Consider the following 17,938-nt stretch of genomic DNA (forward strand, 5'->3'; position numbering starts at 1 on the left):
GCGCAGGCACCTCGGAGGAAGGAACAGGTTGTTTGGGTCTGGAAGCTGGGGGGCTGATTTCTCTTTCCAGACTCCGGCTCTGCTGTGGCCAGTGTGTGTAATCGCTTTATGCCCGATTTTTCCTCACTTATGATGTGAACAGATCAGATTAGATGACTCAAGAGTCACAGCATTTGTTGTTGTTTTTTGACTGAAGTATAGTTGATTTACAATGTTGTGTTGGTTTCAGGTGTATAGAAAAGTGACCAGTTATACGTATATATATATGCACTTTTCCAGATTCTTTTTCATTATAGGTTATTACAAGATATTGAATATAGTTCCCTGTGCTATACAGTAGGTCCTCGTTGTTTATCCATTTTATATATAGTAGCGTGTATCTGTTAACCCGAAACTCCTAATTTATCCCCCCCCCCCGTTTCCCCTTTGGTAACCATAAGATTGTTTTCTATGTCTGTGAGTCACACACTGGTTCTTAAACTCTGATATGATCACAGACTTTGACCAGGGTCCATGTGTGCTGGTTTCCTGTCTGCACTCGGAGGGTCCTCTTTACTGGATGCTGTTAATGTTAGTCTTTCGAGATAGGACTCTTTTTTAAATGTTTCAGAGCAAAGTGGAAGCCAGGTGTTTCCTCCCAAGCTTGAAGTGTTGAAAAGTAACCAGTGACCTATAGTAACCTCTCTGGAAACCAGTCACGTATGTTTACCGATCTTGAAAGGACTGTCTCATGGGGGGCGTTGGTGGGCTGTCCATAAAAACAGAAGAGATGATGGAGCAGGTGGGACTCGGAGGTCTCGGGAGAGCCGCACACACAGGAGTTTGCCGCCGGCCTGTTGCATGTTAATTGGGAATTGATGACTGATGGTATTTTGAGTTTTCTTAGCAATGTGGATGCTCCTTTGCCAGCTCTAGATTTTCAAAGTGTGTAGAGTTAATGCCTCCCTGGGTTGGTATTTCTTTCTCGAGCCTGACCGACTTCTTCCCGTGGAACTCACCCCTCATCCCCCACTGCTCCGTGCACCCTCCATCTGTCCATCTTTGAGGGAGTGACTGGGAGAGGACGTGTTACACATCACCCAGAAACAGTGGTCCTCAGTTTCTAATGAATCATTTAAAACAACTTGAACATCTATGAGGAATTTGGAACAAAGTGACTCAGGTACCCCCGGAATATCCTGGAATATTGGGGTTTAGAGCTCTCAACTTAAATCTAGATTCAGTCCTTCTTCCTTTTTGAAGAAGACCCACCAAGACTCACTTGTTTACTTTTCATCTTTCTGCCCCTTATTGCCTTCATTTTGCTTCCTACTCTCTTGACATGAAGCAGTTGAGACAGTTGGCGTGGGCACCCTGGAATTCCTTGGAGCCATGAGTTTAGAACCTTGATTGACTGGTCCCTGGGACCTTCGAGCCAAGCTGGTTGTGGGATGATTTTGTGTCTGTTTGCACAAATGGGAACAGATCCCAAACCTTCTCAGCGGCTGATACTATAGCATTGTTATCTGAGACTCAGCATTTTCAGAGTGTGCCGGCCTGTTTTGTTGACAGAGAAATTCTGTGAGAGGCTCAGGGTTGGACCCATTTGTTTGAGCCTCTTGAAATTTCAACATAAGATTCCAGCCTTTTCCTTCTCCACTTGAACAAAGATTTTACCGAAAAAATGCACTGAGCGACCAGGAGGGTGTTGTGAGGTTTTGGCCTGATGTGTCTCTATAGACAAACTGAGGCAGACATGTGGGCCACGTGGGCAGGTTTCCATCCACGTGTTACGTGTGGCCTTAGAAACGTGGTCATGATGCTGAAAACGCTTGGATGGGTATCCTCTCAGGTGAAGGCTTGAAATGCAGAAATGCACATGTTTGAAAACCATGGCAGAATCTTGGTCTGAAATCCAACCCAGCAGGTGTTCACCTGGGGCTGGCAGGTGAAGAATATCATTTCCTGGTCAGATGTGCGGCTTGCCCACCCTATGTTCTCTACATGTTAGAACGGGTCACACTGATTGTCAATGGCGAAGGCCTCTTAATTAACGAGGGAGGGGCCACTACTGTCCATGGCCGGTCGCCTCCTAGGAAGCCCCGCCCAGATGGCTGCCGGATAGACACTTGCCCTGCAGTAACCTCTGTGGGCTCAGGCAGGGAGGAGTAGAAAGTGGGCCCCAGGGACCTGCCTGTGAGTCAGAGATGGCTACGGCTGGAGAGGAAGTCGGGCACCATCAGTCTGGTGTGTCCAGGTTTTTGGTTTCTCAACCAATGGGGCCCTGACTTCTCTGTCTGGCTTCCTCCTGGCCTCTTTCTCCACCCCAACGCCTGTGTCCACTTCCCTCTTTGTGCCCCTCCTCCCGTGCCGCCCATCGTTTCCTTTGTTCTTGGTACCCTCGCAGTTCAGAATTTAGATGGTTTATCACTCCCGCATACCTTGAGGGTGTGGGATACTCGTCCACCTTCGCACTGAATAGAAAGGAAGCCACGTGTGAAGGGCTTGCCCCCAGCCTGCGCTGGGGGGTAGGCCGGGGGCTGGGTGGTGGTTTCCGACTCTGTGGTCCAGCTTGGGCCCCTGGGCAGCGCCTGGTGCAGGGCCTCAGGGTGCCAGGGTCCCCATGGCCATGGGGAAGCTGTGCTCCTTCTCCAGGCTTGGTGCCCACAAATGCTTGCCGAGCTGGCAAGCGTTTCCCTTTTCTCTTGGTGGCAGTTTTATATTTCGCATCGCCTCTGTGTGATGCCCAGCATGATGCCAAGTGTGACCAAACTTTGCGGCAGGAGCTTTTGTTCTTACTTCTCTGACCATATTCTATTTTTCTGTCTGTATCAAGTCATTAGTGTTTTTCTTTTGTTTTTTTTAATTCAACTTTATGTACTGAGCTCATTGTAATGACCACAGTGAAGTGTGTAGTGAAGGACAAAGGAGCCTGAGGGCTGGAGTGATTCGCTCAAGGTCGGAGCCAGGAGGTCCGCCACCCAGCCGTCGGATTCCTAGTCCAGGCGTCTTTCCATCACGAAGACACTGGGCCACTCCAGTAAACTCTAGGAAAGCCTTTTTCTCCCAGAACATGGTGCTACAACACAAACTCAACACAGAATGCTGTAGCAAAGCCTGGCACTGGGATTAGAATAATATTAAAAACTCCTACACAATTATTTTAAAGAAAGAAGACGGAGAAAGAGAGCTTCATAATCCTCAGTAGAAAGGTCATAAGTGATTCCATAGCAGTATTTTTAAGAAGGCAGTGTCAGGCACTGATGCTTTATAATTCTTGAGCTTGACAATTGCCAGGCATTGACTTCAGCGTCTAAGAAAACATCTTGTATTTTCAATTGTAGCTCCATTTTCACCATATGATTAATGATGTCTTGAGAGGAAAAACTGGATCGTATAATAGATTCCTAGTAGACAACGTAATTGTGAAAGGAACTGTTCTCAGGAGAAAAAAAGTACACCCCAAGGATGATTTCCCTGGCTTCTGATACAGTCATGACTTTCCCTCAAGGAATTCACTCACGTAGCCTAAGTTGACGGGACAGATGATTTGGAACAATGTGGAGTCTGGTACCGTTACACAAACTATTGTGTCGAGGGACGTAGGGGAACAATCTGGTTTGATTGTCCTCACTCACCCCAGTGTGACTTATTTTTGAAAGCAGCTGTTGCTGCCTGGATGGTAGACACCGCGTTGGTGTTGGTAACATCTAGGACCCCTTGTGAAGAAGAGAATCCACGTTGTGAAACGCTGAGGTGGAGCGGAGAAAATTCTACACTCAGACAGCACGCTCTGTCTTTCAGAGCTCGCCCACACAGGGGAGTTAAGGGGGTACTCTGTCCCCCAAGGAGACTGGAGCCATTTCCATTTATACAATTCAAGCAGCCCTTTGGTCCAGTTGGCTCAGGGGCCAATTCTGTCCTTCCAATGTGTGGAGTACACGAGGCTCAGAGATATATCCCGGGTCACAGGAGCAGGGGAGGTGGGACGTGAAGGCAGGTCTGGGGGGCTTGAGGCTAGGACCTGACAGGACACCTAGTAAACATCCGGCCCTGACGTGGGCACACAACGGGACCATGATGGCAAGGATGTGCGTCACCCCCTTTTACAAAACCACTGGGGTGGCCTCGACTGCTACCTCTGACTCATTTCCCCTTTCATCGGCCTGCTTGGATGCCAGTCACCTCTGCCTTTCACAAGGACCCAGAAAGAGGTTTCCTAATTCCATGGAGACGCTTGGCTGTCCTGTCTCCTCCCCAGGGAGGTGAGGCTGGCATGTATGGCATGCTTTGCACAAACAGGTGACATGATTCTTAGAAATGAAATAACACCTCCCAAGATTACCTTGTGGGTTGAGAACAAAAGTAATCACATCTGAGGGTTTGGAGAGTTTTCTGTACTCTTCCCCAGCCCGGCTGGGGCCTCAACACGGTAACGCTCCGATGGAATGGGACAGCACCTCCTACTTTGAAACCGGACCCTCCAGCCTCATCCTTGCCAAATGCCAGGATGGAGTTAAATATTCTGGGCAGCCCCACATCAGATTATCTGTATTGGTTTGCTTTGAGCTCTAAAAACGCATTGGAACACCCTTCTCAAATTGAAGTTTGCTTTCCCTTAATTTCCATGGCAATTTCACAAGGCCTGCACTGACAGCCTGGCTAAAATGAGTAGAATGTACCATTAAGATCCCTTGCAGTGATTCCATTAAGGGAAGACTGGATTCCAACCCAGCGCTGGGTGACTTGATCCAAGCGGCTGGGACAGGGGTGGAGAGGGAAGGCCAGAGAAAGGGGGACTATAGAAATCCCAGAGCAGAGAGGGGGCTCCAGAGGGTGGGCTGCTCAAGTGCAAAGGTGGGTTTATGCTCCCCTAGCATGAATGAATTACTTTTGTACTTCTTGGAAACAATCATGCTAGGGTGGGCTCTCTTCGGGGTGCAAAAGAAATGGCTTTTGATACTGTGCCTTTGTCTCTATTTGAGGCTGTGACTGGTCTTATAGTGCAGTGTGGCAAACCTAAACCTTGCTTGCCAGGGCTCTCTGCTTGAGGCTGGGGATTTACAGAGCCCAATGACCCCAGGTCACCTTGGTGAACGCAGATGGCTGGAGAGCTCCTCCCATCCCCTCCGGGGCCAGGTCTCAGGCTCTCAGTGGCTTCCTCTCAGGCCCATTTGGTGATGAGGTCTTCTGGAATAGTTCTGTACCTCCGTCTTATATGCTCCGAAAGAGGCTTTGAAAAACTGTGGAGGATGGGCTCTCAGGACAGATGGATGTAGTGTGACCATCTACAAAACCACAAGGGTTTGCTAGTTTACAGGCAGAACTTGAACATCCAAGGGGTCTAGGCGCCCCTTCTCCAGCCAGGCCCCCTCTCTCCCTTGGAGCACGCTGCATGGAAGCCAGGCCGTCACCAGTTGGGACCTGGAATCAGGGGTGCGTGATTCACGTGTGGCTCGATCAGGCTCAACAGCCCCCGTAGACACGGCACAAGTGGCCCTGCCGACACTCGCTCTCCTCCTTTGCTTCACTGTCAGGCCACCCCCGTCGCCTTCCGATTGACAAGGCACAGTAACACGTTGCTGTTTTTCCAGAGAGTGTGCCTGGTCTGGAGACATCTGGTCTCTTCAGTGTGACTTTGCAGGACTGTGTTCTGCTCAGTGGGGGGTTGGTGTCACTGTATCACTTTTCAAGGACATTCTCGGACACTCATTTTCACCTGCTGGGGGGGGGTGCCCTCCTGCCTTTCTTTAACACCCCAAATATGCTGACATCTTGAAAACTTCACATGCCGGAACTAACGTCCTCTCTTATAAACCAGAACCGAACCCATCAAGGCCAAGAAATAACACAGGGTGACATTCTGCTGAACACGAAACCATTTCTTTTGTCTGTCAATTGGCAGAAGAACATGTTTAGTAACCATACACCTGCTCTATTTGAGTTTAGTTCTAGAGTCAACAGATTTGCTTATTTAAGGAACACAGGTAACCACGTGGGTCAGATTAAAAAACATTTGGAAAGACTGAACCGTACAAACCAGGGGTTTGTAGAATGGAGGTACATGCTCTATAAAACCCTTGCTGATGGAGTTCCAAAACCTCTATAGGAAAGCTTACGTTCAAGTAAAATATCTCTGATACTGAGTGTTTTTGCCCCTAATTTGAGAAGAGGCATCAAGAGGAGTTTTCAGAGTGAAGGATGGAGGCTGATGAACCTGCAGGGACCCGGCCTGACCCACAGCCCTTAGTTTTACTTCTCACTTTGTCAGCTGTGTTGTCGTTAGTCACCTTTGTGCTTGTGGGGAAAATGGCATTCGGTGTCAAAATTAAGACATGCCAGAGTGATTTCAAGACTGTGATTATGTCCAGCTGAGACCTATATTTAGAGCCTGGATCTTGGAGCCCAAAGGGGCCTGGGAGCTCCCTCATCTGACCTCTCACCCGTGGAGCAGTCCCTCTCGCCCCATGACAACGGGTGGCCAGCCTCTGTCTGGGCAGCAGCCAGAGCCTGACATCTCCCTGCGTGGCCAGGTCCATGTTTGCACAGCTCTCATTCTTAGAATTCTGTCTGTTGAGCTGAAATCTCAATTCGAGCCATGTTCACTTGTTGATTCAAGTTCTGCTTTTTGGAATTCTGCAGAACGCGTACAATCTTGGTCTTGAAATGAGCTCACGAATTGGGAGGAGAAAAGCCTAACCATGTACAAAACAGGTACATCAAGATCCAGGGCTACCTGCAAAGGAGGAAATAAGAAGCCTGTGGTTCGTGGAGGAGATGAGGCTGGAGTCCTGCTTTGGGAGTAGGTACCACAGTGGCATCCCTGGGGGCAGGGCAGTGAGCAGGGGCCCCTGCTGGAATGTTCTTGGTCTTGGTTGTGAACTGGTAAGGGTGGAGATCAACGGAAAAACAGAACCTGAGTGACTCTTTCTGTTTCTTTTACTGTCATAAGGTGAGCTGATGGGCCCCGACAAAAAAGTCCCTCGCCTTGATAGCTCCACTGCCTACTTGAAAGCGAACCTTTTAGCAGGAATTTTATGGGATTTCTCAGTTTTTATTTCTTCCCTCCCACTTTTTTGGCGGGAGAATTGTCTATTTTTTTTTAAATTAAAAATAACTGTTTACTAAGCAAATGCTGTTTGCTTTAGCACATTGTCTCATTAAGTGTTCCCCGGAAAGCCACGGGGCATTATCAGTGTGGACATTACCCAGGAGGAAAGGAGGCTTAGAAGGAGACAGATCTCAGGTTCAGGCTTAGACCGCGAGTCCTAACGACCTGCCTCTCAACAAGCTCTGCTGAGAACCCTTCTCCCTTTTGTCATTTCGCAGGTCCACGTAAGATGAAATGTTTTTCTCACCTTTTCTTTGCGGATGACAAACACAACCCCAGACCCCGGCGGCAGCAGGGATGCCACAAAAGCCCTCATCTGCTGGGGAAGGGGACCCCCAGATTTCCTTCATGAGCTGGGCTGGGGGCAGTTTTGGTTTCCATCGTGAGTCAGAACTCCGTCCAGCTGGCTGGGGTCTGTGCGGGGCGCCTCTGCTCGCCCTGCCTCTCCAGGACGGGGTTATCGGGCCCCCTGTCGTCCACCCCTACGTTCCTTCCAAGGGCGACCTGACCGGCTTGTCTCGAAGGAGCGAATTCATTCTGGCCAGTCCCCACCCCCCACCCCCCGCCCGCCGAGAGGGCTCTTCCGCCGGCTTTAAAAATGGAGTAAAAACCCATCTCTTTTCTTGGCCGGGGCGGACGCTGACTCTGCAGGCATGGGGCCCAGGGCGACGTTTGCGCTGTCCCAGCCAAGAGGCAGGGACACACCTGCTTTCAGATATAGATCTAGCTGAGGGTCCGGCAAAGGCTCCCTGGAGGTTTTCGTGCTTCTCGGGAATCCTAAATTTTCAGTGGTTGAAAGAGAAGAGCACGGCCGGCCTAGCTGCGGGCCGGGCAGGTGCGCCCCGCTGCGCGTGCGCAGTGGCCGCCGGCGCAGCCACCGCCGCCGCCACCGCCGCCGCCGCCCGCGCCGAGGTTACTACCGGTCAACGCTCGCGGGTAACCTCGGCGGCGCCGCGCGATTGGCTGCGTGCCGGGTGCTGTTGCTAAGCGCAAGCAGAGGATGCCGAGCTCCTAGGTCCGGATGCTGCGGCCCCTCCGAGCCGGCCGGGGTCTCCGCCTACCCGCGACTGGGGCTGCCCTGTGCACAGCAGACCCCCGGGCATGCACTCCCCACTGCTCCAGCCCAGATCCGACGAACACCTGGGCCCAGAAAGTGGGAGAACCTTTCCAGTAGCCTAATTTTGCTCTGGAGGCATCACTAAAGTGCATCTGAGGAATGGAAATATTTCTTACCCAGTGATTGTTATTTTGATGTCTTTAAGCATAATTGGGAAACTTCACTGGAATAGAAATAGCACATAGATATTTAGAAAGGCTGTCCTCAGGAAAGTGGCTGGCGTCCTGTGCAGTGAGTGTCTCAGTCCTTATCGCTTTCATCAGAATGGGGAGGCTTCAGGAATTTTCCAGACTTCTATTTAAAGTGTCAAGTGGGGCCATTAGGTCAGGTGCATGCGTTTCCTGTGAGACAACCGATACCTGAATCCTCATGAAATATTCTTGTTTTGCTTTGTTTTAGGTTCTCCCCGTGGGTGAAGTAATGAGAGGGAGGGCCTTCTGGTTTGGGCCAAGCAGATGAAGCAGTCAGCGTTCACAAATGACCAGGGTGGATTTTGGAATCCTGGAATTCCCTTAGGAATCTGAGTGGCAGGTCCAGTAAGTGGGCTGGAGTCCAGAGTGTCACGCCGCAAGGCTGCCGCTTCCCTGATCCCTGCTGACTCACTTCCATCCTGGGCGTGTTAGCGAAGTTTAAAGAAATAGCAGCTGAACTTTAGGTGTGTTTCCCGTAGCATCCAGTACACATCGTGTGCGTGTGTGTGTGTGTGTGAGAATCCATACATGCGATCATAAATATAAACGTGATGGAACGGGAGGTACCATGCTTTGCCTCTCCCTGGGAGCCAGGGTCTTCCCGAGACACCCAGCCGGTCTGGTTCCTATGGGCTGAGTTTAGGTGACTTAATGAAACGTTCAATGCCTTCATTCACATGGCTCCTGACCAAACACAAGGAGACCGGGAGCTGATGATTGTTCTTATGAGAACAGTCTTGGGTTTTACTTGGTTGCTTATTTGATTTTGTGATTGTACAGTTGACATTTTTATAAACCTACCTAGAAAGTATGGTTCTCAAATCTCTGAGACTCACTGACCTGAAGGTAGGATACAGGAATCAGAGATGGTGGTGGGTAACTTTTACACATAAATTCCCTCTTGTGTTTTCCTGAGGTGCTGCCGGTGAGGTGGGTGAAAAACCTTTGGAAAAAAGAAGGAAGTGCACACTTATGATAGCTGAGCCGTTCCATTGCTATCAACAATAGCAGTGCTTATTGCCAACACAAGAACAGACTATATCCAAAAGCTGGTTGAAAAGTGGGAGCTCTTACATTTAGTTTCACATTTCATGAGAGTCCCCATTGAGACTTGGAAAGGAAGCTTGTGGGTTTCCTGTTTCTAAGACCTGCATGTCGGCCTGTCCAGAAAATGGCTATGTCCTAAATGGTATGAGAGGGCGCTGTCTAATCATGGGCTTCTGGTCTACCCTGTAAGTTGTCACAAATGTGCTGCATGCTGTGGTCCAAACCCCACACCCTTTCCTCATCTCTGACTTTTGTCTGGCTTAGAGAGGAGGATGACAACTGCCATCTTGTCACTTTGTCTCTTCTTAACAGTGTTCTTAGTTTCAGGATTGGATAAGTCTCTATAAGTCTCAGAGTGCTTAGCCTGGCCGAAAGTCTCTCTGTGGGCCCTTCGTGCTTGTCTCTTTTCTCTGCAGCCACTCTGCATGTACCAGCCAGCTGGACCGCCTGTTGCAGAAGGGGCTGCTTATCCAGTATCTGTGTGTTCTCTGCCTGGGCCACACCCTCTGCCAGGAACCCTCCCTGCCTCCCCAAGCTGGCGGAAAGCCTGCCTTCATCCATCCTTACCTCCGGGGCCAGGGTCCTTCCTGGGCACCTCCCTACTCCTCTGCCCTACGATCATAGAACTCAGCGCATGATTTTATGTGTTTCTTCTTCTGAGCTTCCAAGCAGGGGCTGTGTCAGTCACCCCTCATCTCTGCCACCTACCCCAGGCTTCACTCAGAGTCGGCACCCTCTAGGTGTCTGCCAAATGAATGAATGAAATAGCAAAAATCTGAATCACAGTAGAAGAGCATATGCTTTTACCCCAGAAGAGGTCTTAGGAGAAGTGGGGAGGAAAAGCAAGAGCCCCGAGGAGATGGAGTGTTTTGATCTTCCCTTGCTGTGTCAAGCCCGTGAGCCATCTCTGACTAGCCATGTAGGAAGTGGTTTCTAGGTGCTGCTTCCTTGGGGCAGCTCAACTGCTGGCCTCAGCTACAGCATCGTGGATGGGCAGGCGGGGTGCCGGGCAGTGTGGAGAGCCTGGATTCTGGGTCAGGCAGCCTGCTGTTGAAGCCTGGCTCCACATGGTTTGGGGACCTCGGTTTCTCATCTGCAGAATGGGGCTGATAAGAGTGCCAGTCTCAGAGGGTCGGAGTGGGGAGTGACTGTGACCCACGTGCACACAGTGGGGCTCAATGCTTTTTAGTATGTGGGTCAAAGGTCTCTGAAGGGTTGGGTTCTTGGCTTCATTAAAGATTTGGCATAATGATAGAATAATAATAATAATAATACAGCTCATGTGCAGTAACTTACCCCGTCTTCCCAGCAACCGCGTGGGAAGGTTTGCTTACCCTTGCCTGGTGGTTCAGAGCAGTTAAGTCCCTTGCGCACTTGCCCAGCAGCACAGAAGTGCCGTCTCTTGCACGGCATCCGGGATCTCTCATCCAAATGCCTGGAGCTTCCTGCCCTCCCAGAGGGAGACAGCTGACAAGCTTCCCCAGAGTTGTTCTCCGAGAGAATTTCTATACTGTTCCTTCTCTACCGTGCCCCTGGGTTTCCTGCTCATGGCAACAATTAGGACTAAATCAACCAAGCGTTTCAGAGATGTGAACAAATGCCTCTTGTTAAGATCCATGTGCTTTCGTGGACCAGCTAGGTAGAGTTTATTCTATCCGGGAGGTCTTCCAAGAGCTTTAGGTTACCACCGGAGGAGGGTTGCATGGTCCAGACATTTACATGGAAGCATCTACACTTGTCGTTACTGGATGGAAATTTCCACCGTTGGAACGAAGCTCCCCACAACCTTACACTTTAGAGCTTGGCCTCAGGATTGAGGTTTGTGTAGGTTACCTTAGGAAGATGTGAGATTTTATCAGGTGCCGTGCATTTTAGTCTGGTGGCTAGACTTTGACGACTGAACATTAAGGATGTTGTACCCACTGCTCCAACTGGCAGCCGCGGGGGTGTCGGTGGTGAGCGAGGTCTCAGCGTGGCAGCGGCATGGCCAGCACGTGAAGGCTGTTCTTGGATTTGCAGATATTTAACGTGAAATCCCACTGGCTGTAGTTTTGTAGAAAATGTATTTTCCTTCCTTTACAGTAATTCTGAATTAATGTGTACCAAGAAGGAGACTAAGATGAATTGAATTGTATGTGGGGATTAGTTAACATTTTCCTTCTTTCTCTCTCTGTTTATTTTAATAAAATGATTCCCGGTCTAGCGCCTTTTAGCAACATGCACTCAGCAGAGAAGGGGGTGGGGCTGGAAACGTGGCCTCCAGACTAAAAGAGTCAGGGTTCAAAACCCGGCTCTACTGCTTACTAGCTGGGCAACTGGCTGAGTCACTTAACCTCCCTGTAGAAAGGGGTTATTAATAATAATAATACCCATCTTATTGGACCAAATATCTTGATACAGGTGAAGCTCTGTGCCCAACATGTAACATTTAATAAACAGTAGCTACAGTCCTTATGAATGGTATTATATGGGATATAATAAAATAATAATAGCCTGGAGTCAACAGGATGTTATCATTCTAAAAGTAAGTTGGGGGTAAAATCTGAGGCTTTAGAAATAAAAGGAGTGAAGCTGCTGCACAGTTATGGTGAATGTTGACTTAGATGAGCGTTTCCTGGGCGCGAGGGAGGAGGGGGAGGTGTTTGGGACATCCCGAGGTCACAGGGCTGTAAGTCTTGTGTTAGAGGGAGGGTCCAGCCCTGTGTACCTGCCTTGGGCTGCGAGGCCCCCCGGTGGGCAGAGGAGGATGGCAGTGGTGTGACCAGCCTTGCCGGCGTCCCCACTGCCTTGTCATTGACGAGGGAACCGCTGCTGGAGAAGCGTGAGCGACACGTTCAGAGTTCCTACGAGGGCCACTAGGACCCCAGGCTCCTCCTCTCTGTCCTGCATCCCGTCAAAAGATCCTTTGACCTCCCAGGTCCACGGGCATTTTGAATGAACTTGAAACGTTAAAATATTTCCTTCTTTCACGCATGTGCCCTGCAGCGTTGTCTTCATCGAGAACGAGGTAGTGTCATCAGAGAGAAATCTGATGAGCTTGGAGGCTGTGGTGTGGGGATCTTGCAACCAGGGCTCACCTCCGGCCCAGATTAAGCCTGCTCTGCGTCTCTGGGGACAGCAGACGGCCGTGACAAGTGGACACCACACTCGCGCACGCAGGGCGGTGCGGGGTGAATCCGCTGCTCTGGGACTTTGTCAGCATCGCGGGGGTGGGGTGGCCACGTGGGCAGACTTCCCAGCGGGAATCGGGGGCCCGGGGGCCTGCAATGGCCAGGAAGGGGCACGTGGATCTCTGGGAGTTTCGTGACTCTGACGCTCAAGGACTTGCTCTGAGAGCCCTGCCCACGTCCAGAAGTGACTGGACGCGGAATGCGAGCCGGACGACCCGGCTGGGCCACCAGGTTTCATGAACACCTGCGCAAAGTGGGCCTTCTTGGTTCACGTGACGTCAGTGAGCTTGCTGTAGACTGAAGGGGGACACATCAGAGCTGTGTTTCTGGGGGGAGTTTGAAAATCCGGAGGGTTTGATAATGTTACTCTGTTTGGTAAATGATTCCGTTGTATGGAGAAGGCCCCAGGGTGCTGTGGTCACTTGTTTTACAAACGTGCCTGCCATGGACAGTACAGCGGGGCCAGATACATCCCTAAGGAACGTGGGGCAGTGAGGTTTCATTTTATTTTGTGCAAAGTTATCAAAGCATGTGCTATTCTTACTACTATATTTGGACTTTCTGCGTTCCCATGAGGGATTAGTGGCTTTTCAAAAACTGTGCTGTGAGAGGGGAGGAGGGTGCTGGAGCAGTTAAGGGTAGCAATGCCTGGTACCCAGAACCGGGTGGTCAATCTGGGGATGGAGAGAAGTGCCGAGAGGTAAGGGGTGAGTTTGCTGCTGGGAGAAGGCCGACCTCTCGGGGGGCTGTTTCACACCTCACACGTCCACAGCTGCTCTCAGAGCTGGTGAGGGTGCGACGGCCCAGGAGGTGGCACTTTGGCTGTTTCATGCCCCCAGAAGCTGACGTGGCAGGAGTCCATCACAGTGAGCAGCGGTCCCAAACCGAGTGAGCACCAAAGTGGCCCGGAGGGTGACCGGCCCCCTACCCTGCCCCGAGGCTCTTCTTTGGGGGTCTGAGGCTGGCAAGCCTCGGTGTGTCCTGCAAGTGCTGAGTGACACTGATGCCAGCCCGGGGACCCTGCTCTGAGAGCCGCTGGGGTAGAGCAGAGAAGCTGGCGGCCACTTGAGAACCACACTTGACCTTTTAAAAGCCGGAGCCGGAAACGGCCCTGCCCACACAGTCGGCTTCCCTGGGGATGAGGGTGGTGGGACAAGGAGGCAGACCTCACTTCGTGGGAGATGCAGGGCCAGGCATAGCTTCTGAGCCCCCCACTCTGTGGACTCGGGGAGCCTGCAGGCCCCTCCCCTCCACTGCGACCTGTAGAAGTTCACGGTCCCTCAGGGCGTCTCTGTGCTTCCAGATGCTGGATAACAGGGCAGGAATGCCTGGATTCAGCAATTTGTTTATTTATTCATTTTTGGCCATGCCGTGCGGCTTGTGGGATCTTAGTTCCCTGACCAGGGATTGAACCCGGGACCTCGGCAGTGAAAGCGCAGAGTCCTAACCACTGGACCACCAGGGAATTCCCAGGATTTAGCAATTTATACCATTATTTAAGAGAGCACAGATTGTATTTTTATCTTCATCTGATCCAGAGAACCGTGTTCTAGGTACCCGTCCGTGTGTGTGTGTGTGTGTGTGTGTGTGTGTGTGTGTGTGTGTGTGTGGTGTTTATTCATGCTCCCTGGTTTGCGGTATCATCTGTACGGGATAAAGAAGATAAAGTTTCCTTCTGCTTACTTGCAAAACCTGGTCAAGCCCCCAAGTAAAGCAGTTTTGATCTCTGTCACTGTCTGACTTATCCCCTGGCCAGTTCCTCTGTGAAATCTGGGGAGAGGGCTGGTGGGAAGGACTTCGCAGCACTGCCCAGACGGACGGTGGGAGCGTGGTCGGCGGGAGCCAGACGCGCGCACTCCTACCCTGGCTGTCCTCTCTCCTTGTCTGTAAACCTCCTTATCTTTGACTGAAAGAAGAATTGTCCTCTTCTGGCTAAAACCGCACAGCAAGTAGCAAAATCTTTTGCAGAGGCTGGAGCCTGCGGTCAGTCTGGGGTGGGGAGAGCACGGCAGGAGCAGCTGCGGGGCTCGTGGGTGATTAGGATGGGGCACTGGACCTGAGCCTCTCCGTCCCCTCCCGGTGCTGTGTTCTGACATGAGCCTGTCTGAGCCCTTCTCTCGGTATTTTGTATGTAGTGATACCGGTCACTGCAGAATGAGGTCGGCATGTCCACAGTCCTCTGCAGCAGCTCCAGGGACCAGATAGGAAACACGGGCAGCTGATGTTGTCACTGATTTGCCAATCAATCGGCACATCCGAGAGGCCTCAAAAGTCTGTCCTCTCGCGCACCGGGTATGCACAGTCTAACGGACGGCATTGTCTTACTTTGTGATCCCCACTCTCTTTCTGGCAAAGAACTGGAGCCTCTTCCTCGTCTCCCAGATGGCAGATTCTGAATTGCAGGGATAATAATTCATGAATTTTAAAAATTCTACTTGGAGCACAGAGGTGTCCTAGTGGTTAGAGCATGAGCTGGGTGATCGGAAGCCTTCTTGCCTCTGTGCTGAAGGGAGGACCTGTTTCCAGGAAGTCCGTTCCCCCGACACAAAAATAATTGATTCTACAAAAAGCTCGGAAAACACCTGCTGAGAGCTGACTGTGACCTGCACCCCTGGGGAAGCACCTTCCCTTTGGCGGGGGGTGACCTTAGGCAGAGAAAACCCCAAACTTGCTGGAGGAACTTCAGGTTCAGAGAGAGTCATTCTGGGAGGGGGAGGAGAAACCAGAAATGTGGGCGTCATCATTTCCCGACTCACTTGTGAAGGGTTACCTCCAAAGAAGTCTACCCCGTGCCTGGCAGGTCCTGAATCCCCCAGTCACCGGCCCAGCTCTGCCCTTCAGGGGCCCCCTGAAATTCAGCCCCATCCTAGGAGCTGACTTTCTGGAGTGTGTCGCCTGGGGCTGCCTCTGGGCCTCCTCCAGTGAATTCTAGACACCCTGTGCTTTGTACCGGAGGGTGTAGGATGAAGCCGACTTTAGGATCAGAAGACTTTTTTTTTTTTTTTTTCTGGCTGCATTGGGTCTTCGTTGCTGTGCGTGGGCTTTCTCTAGTTGCAGTGAGCGGGGGCTACTCTTCGTTGCGGTGCGCGTGCTTCTCATTGCGGTGGCTTCTCTTGTTGCATAGCGCAGGCTCTAGGCACGCAGGCTTCAGTAGTTGTGGCACACGGGCTCAGTAGTTGTGGCTCGAGGGCTCTAGAGCGCAGGCCTAGTAGTTGTGGCACACGGGCTTAGTTGCTCTGTGGCATGTGGGATCTTCCCAGGTCAGGGCTCGAACCTGTGTCCCCTGAATTGGCAGGCGGATTCTTAACCACTGTGCCACCAGGGAAGCCCCAGGATCAGAAGACTTTTGAAAGTCCGTAGATGGAAGAACCAAAGAAAAAGGGGTTTATGTGAAAGCTTGAGCCTTTCCGTTGGTTTGTGTATAAGCCTGATTCATAAGGGAGACGTTGGTCTGGGGTTTTTGTAGTCATAAAAATTATAAAGACACCGGAAATTGCATTTTTCTCCAGTTGACTTTAGGCATTCGGGCCAGATAAAGGGATTATCCAATGAGGGAAGCAGGACACCTTCATCCTGATTTGCTTCACGACAGTGACATTGCCTGGGCGAGGCGCTCTCGTGAACACTGGGGTCCCCTCATTTGTAAGCTGGGCCACACATCCTGCAATCCGGCACAGATGAGATGGCCAGCCAGGGAACAGGACAGATGGCAAAGCAGAAGCAAAGACAAGCCGAGTCCCCTCGTGGGAGGGAGGCATGGAGAGATCCAGGGAGAGGGAGTGGACTGGACAGGCGGGCGGACGTCCCGTCAGGGCAGGGACGAGAGTGGCTCAGGCGAGAGGAGGCCCGTCAGGTGGGACCTAAGCTCACTGGCCAAACTCTGGGGGAAGCCAGGCGATCCAGCATTTCCCGTCTGTTTCTGAGCACCCCCTTTCTCGAAGGCATCTCCACATCTGAGCGTCTTGTTGGAGCTCTGACGACTGGCAGACGGGGCTCAAGGCGGGGAAGGTGCTAGCGGGGCAGCATGAGGCACCTTGCCTGCGTCTCTTCCACAAAATGTCCCGGAATAAGATCAGGGACAGCATCCCTGGGCAGGAGCATCCCAGAGAGGCCAGGGCAGTGGGACACCTGTCACCGGAGGAGGTAGCAGCTCTGGGAGGGGGGACAGGAGCCGATGGCCAGGGGGCAGGAGGTCGCTGTCTCACCAAGTAGCTCCCACCTCTGGGCAGCTCACTGGCTCACCTGTCAGCTTCCAGACTTGGGAGGTGGCAGGGACTGAATTTGCCATCCAAGCGCTTCCGAGGAATTAATATGGGGATTTTTAGAGGCTGTTGCTCGAGGGGGAACATAGTCATCAAGGGACGTAAGATAGCTTTTAAAAGGAATTATTACTATCGAGACATTTTTCACCTAAGATACTGGAAAAGACAATAAAGCTGTTCTAATAATTTGCCTGTGAATGAATATTTTCATAACTGAAGCTCAGTCCAGTGCAAAAAGAGTAAACAGAGCTGCTTTGGCGAAGAGAAAAGTCATCAGGCACGGCTTTTCCTCACTGACGTAAAGGGATGAAATACAACTCCATGAGCTTTTTAGTTTCTTTTTCATAAATTTGCCTTGCAGAAAGGAAGAAATGTAACTTGAGGATACAAGAGCATGTGCATATATTTGTGCTTGTATTTATAAATACATTCATATGTGATAATATTTATATATGAGTATTTTTTAAGTTAGGAAAAGCCATTAAAGATTCCTGTAGTTCGGTCTTCTCATTTTATAGATTAGAAAACCAAGTCGCAGGTTGAGAGATTCTTGGTTTAAGGTAAACCAGCTTTTGAGATCAAGTCCTATTACTGCCACATCTAAATTTGTGTCATATACATGTATTTATTTTGTTCTGAGTGAGAAAGTGAAATATTGATGATTCTCCTGTCAATACTAAAGCCTCATGTAACCAGATTAGGATAAGTCAAAAAAAATCAAACACCTACAATTACAACAGAGCCACAAAGCTGTAACCTTGACCCTGATTTTACAATGACACTGGGGAAACCTTGTACTTCAGATTAGTCATGAACGTCTCAGGTAAGAATGTGAGGGATTATAAACTCTCAAGAAGCAATTTCTAGCTGAGCCTTTTCCTACTTCTTGTTGAGTTTGCTTCTTTCTCAATCTGAGTAATTTTCAAGGTAGAAAATATTTGAATTTTTTTTCCATTTTCATTCTGTGGGATTAAGCATCTGTTTGTCATTCAACACGTTTTTATTTTAATTATCTGTTATAAGCAAAGTACTTTTGCTAAGTGTTGGGGAGGAAAAAGTGG

General features: G+C 50.5%; 1 protein-coding gene across 3 annotated transcripts in view; it reads left to right on the forward strand.

Moving 5' to 3' along the window:
• The window catches only part of ABCG1 (ATP binding cassette subfamily G member 1), an 87,197-nt gene that overhangs the window by 23,775 nt on the left and 45,484 nt on the right, over nucleotides 1–17,938 (forward strand). The window lies entirely within an intron of this gene.

The sequence above is a fragment of the Balaenoptera acutorostrata genome, chromosome 4 (genome assembly GCF_949987535.1).
Source record: "Balaenoptera acutorostrata chromosome 4, mBalAcu1.1, whole genome shotgun sequence".
Lineage (NCBI taxonomy): Eukaryota > Metazoa > Chordata > Mammalia > Artiodactyla > Balaenopteridae > Balaenoptera > Balaenoptera acutorostrata.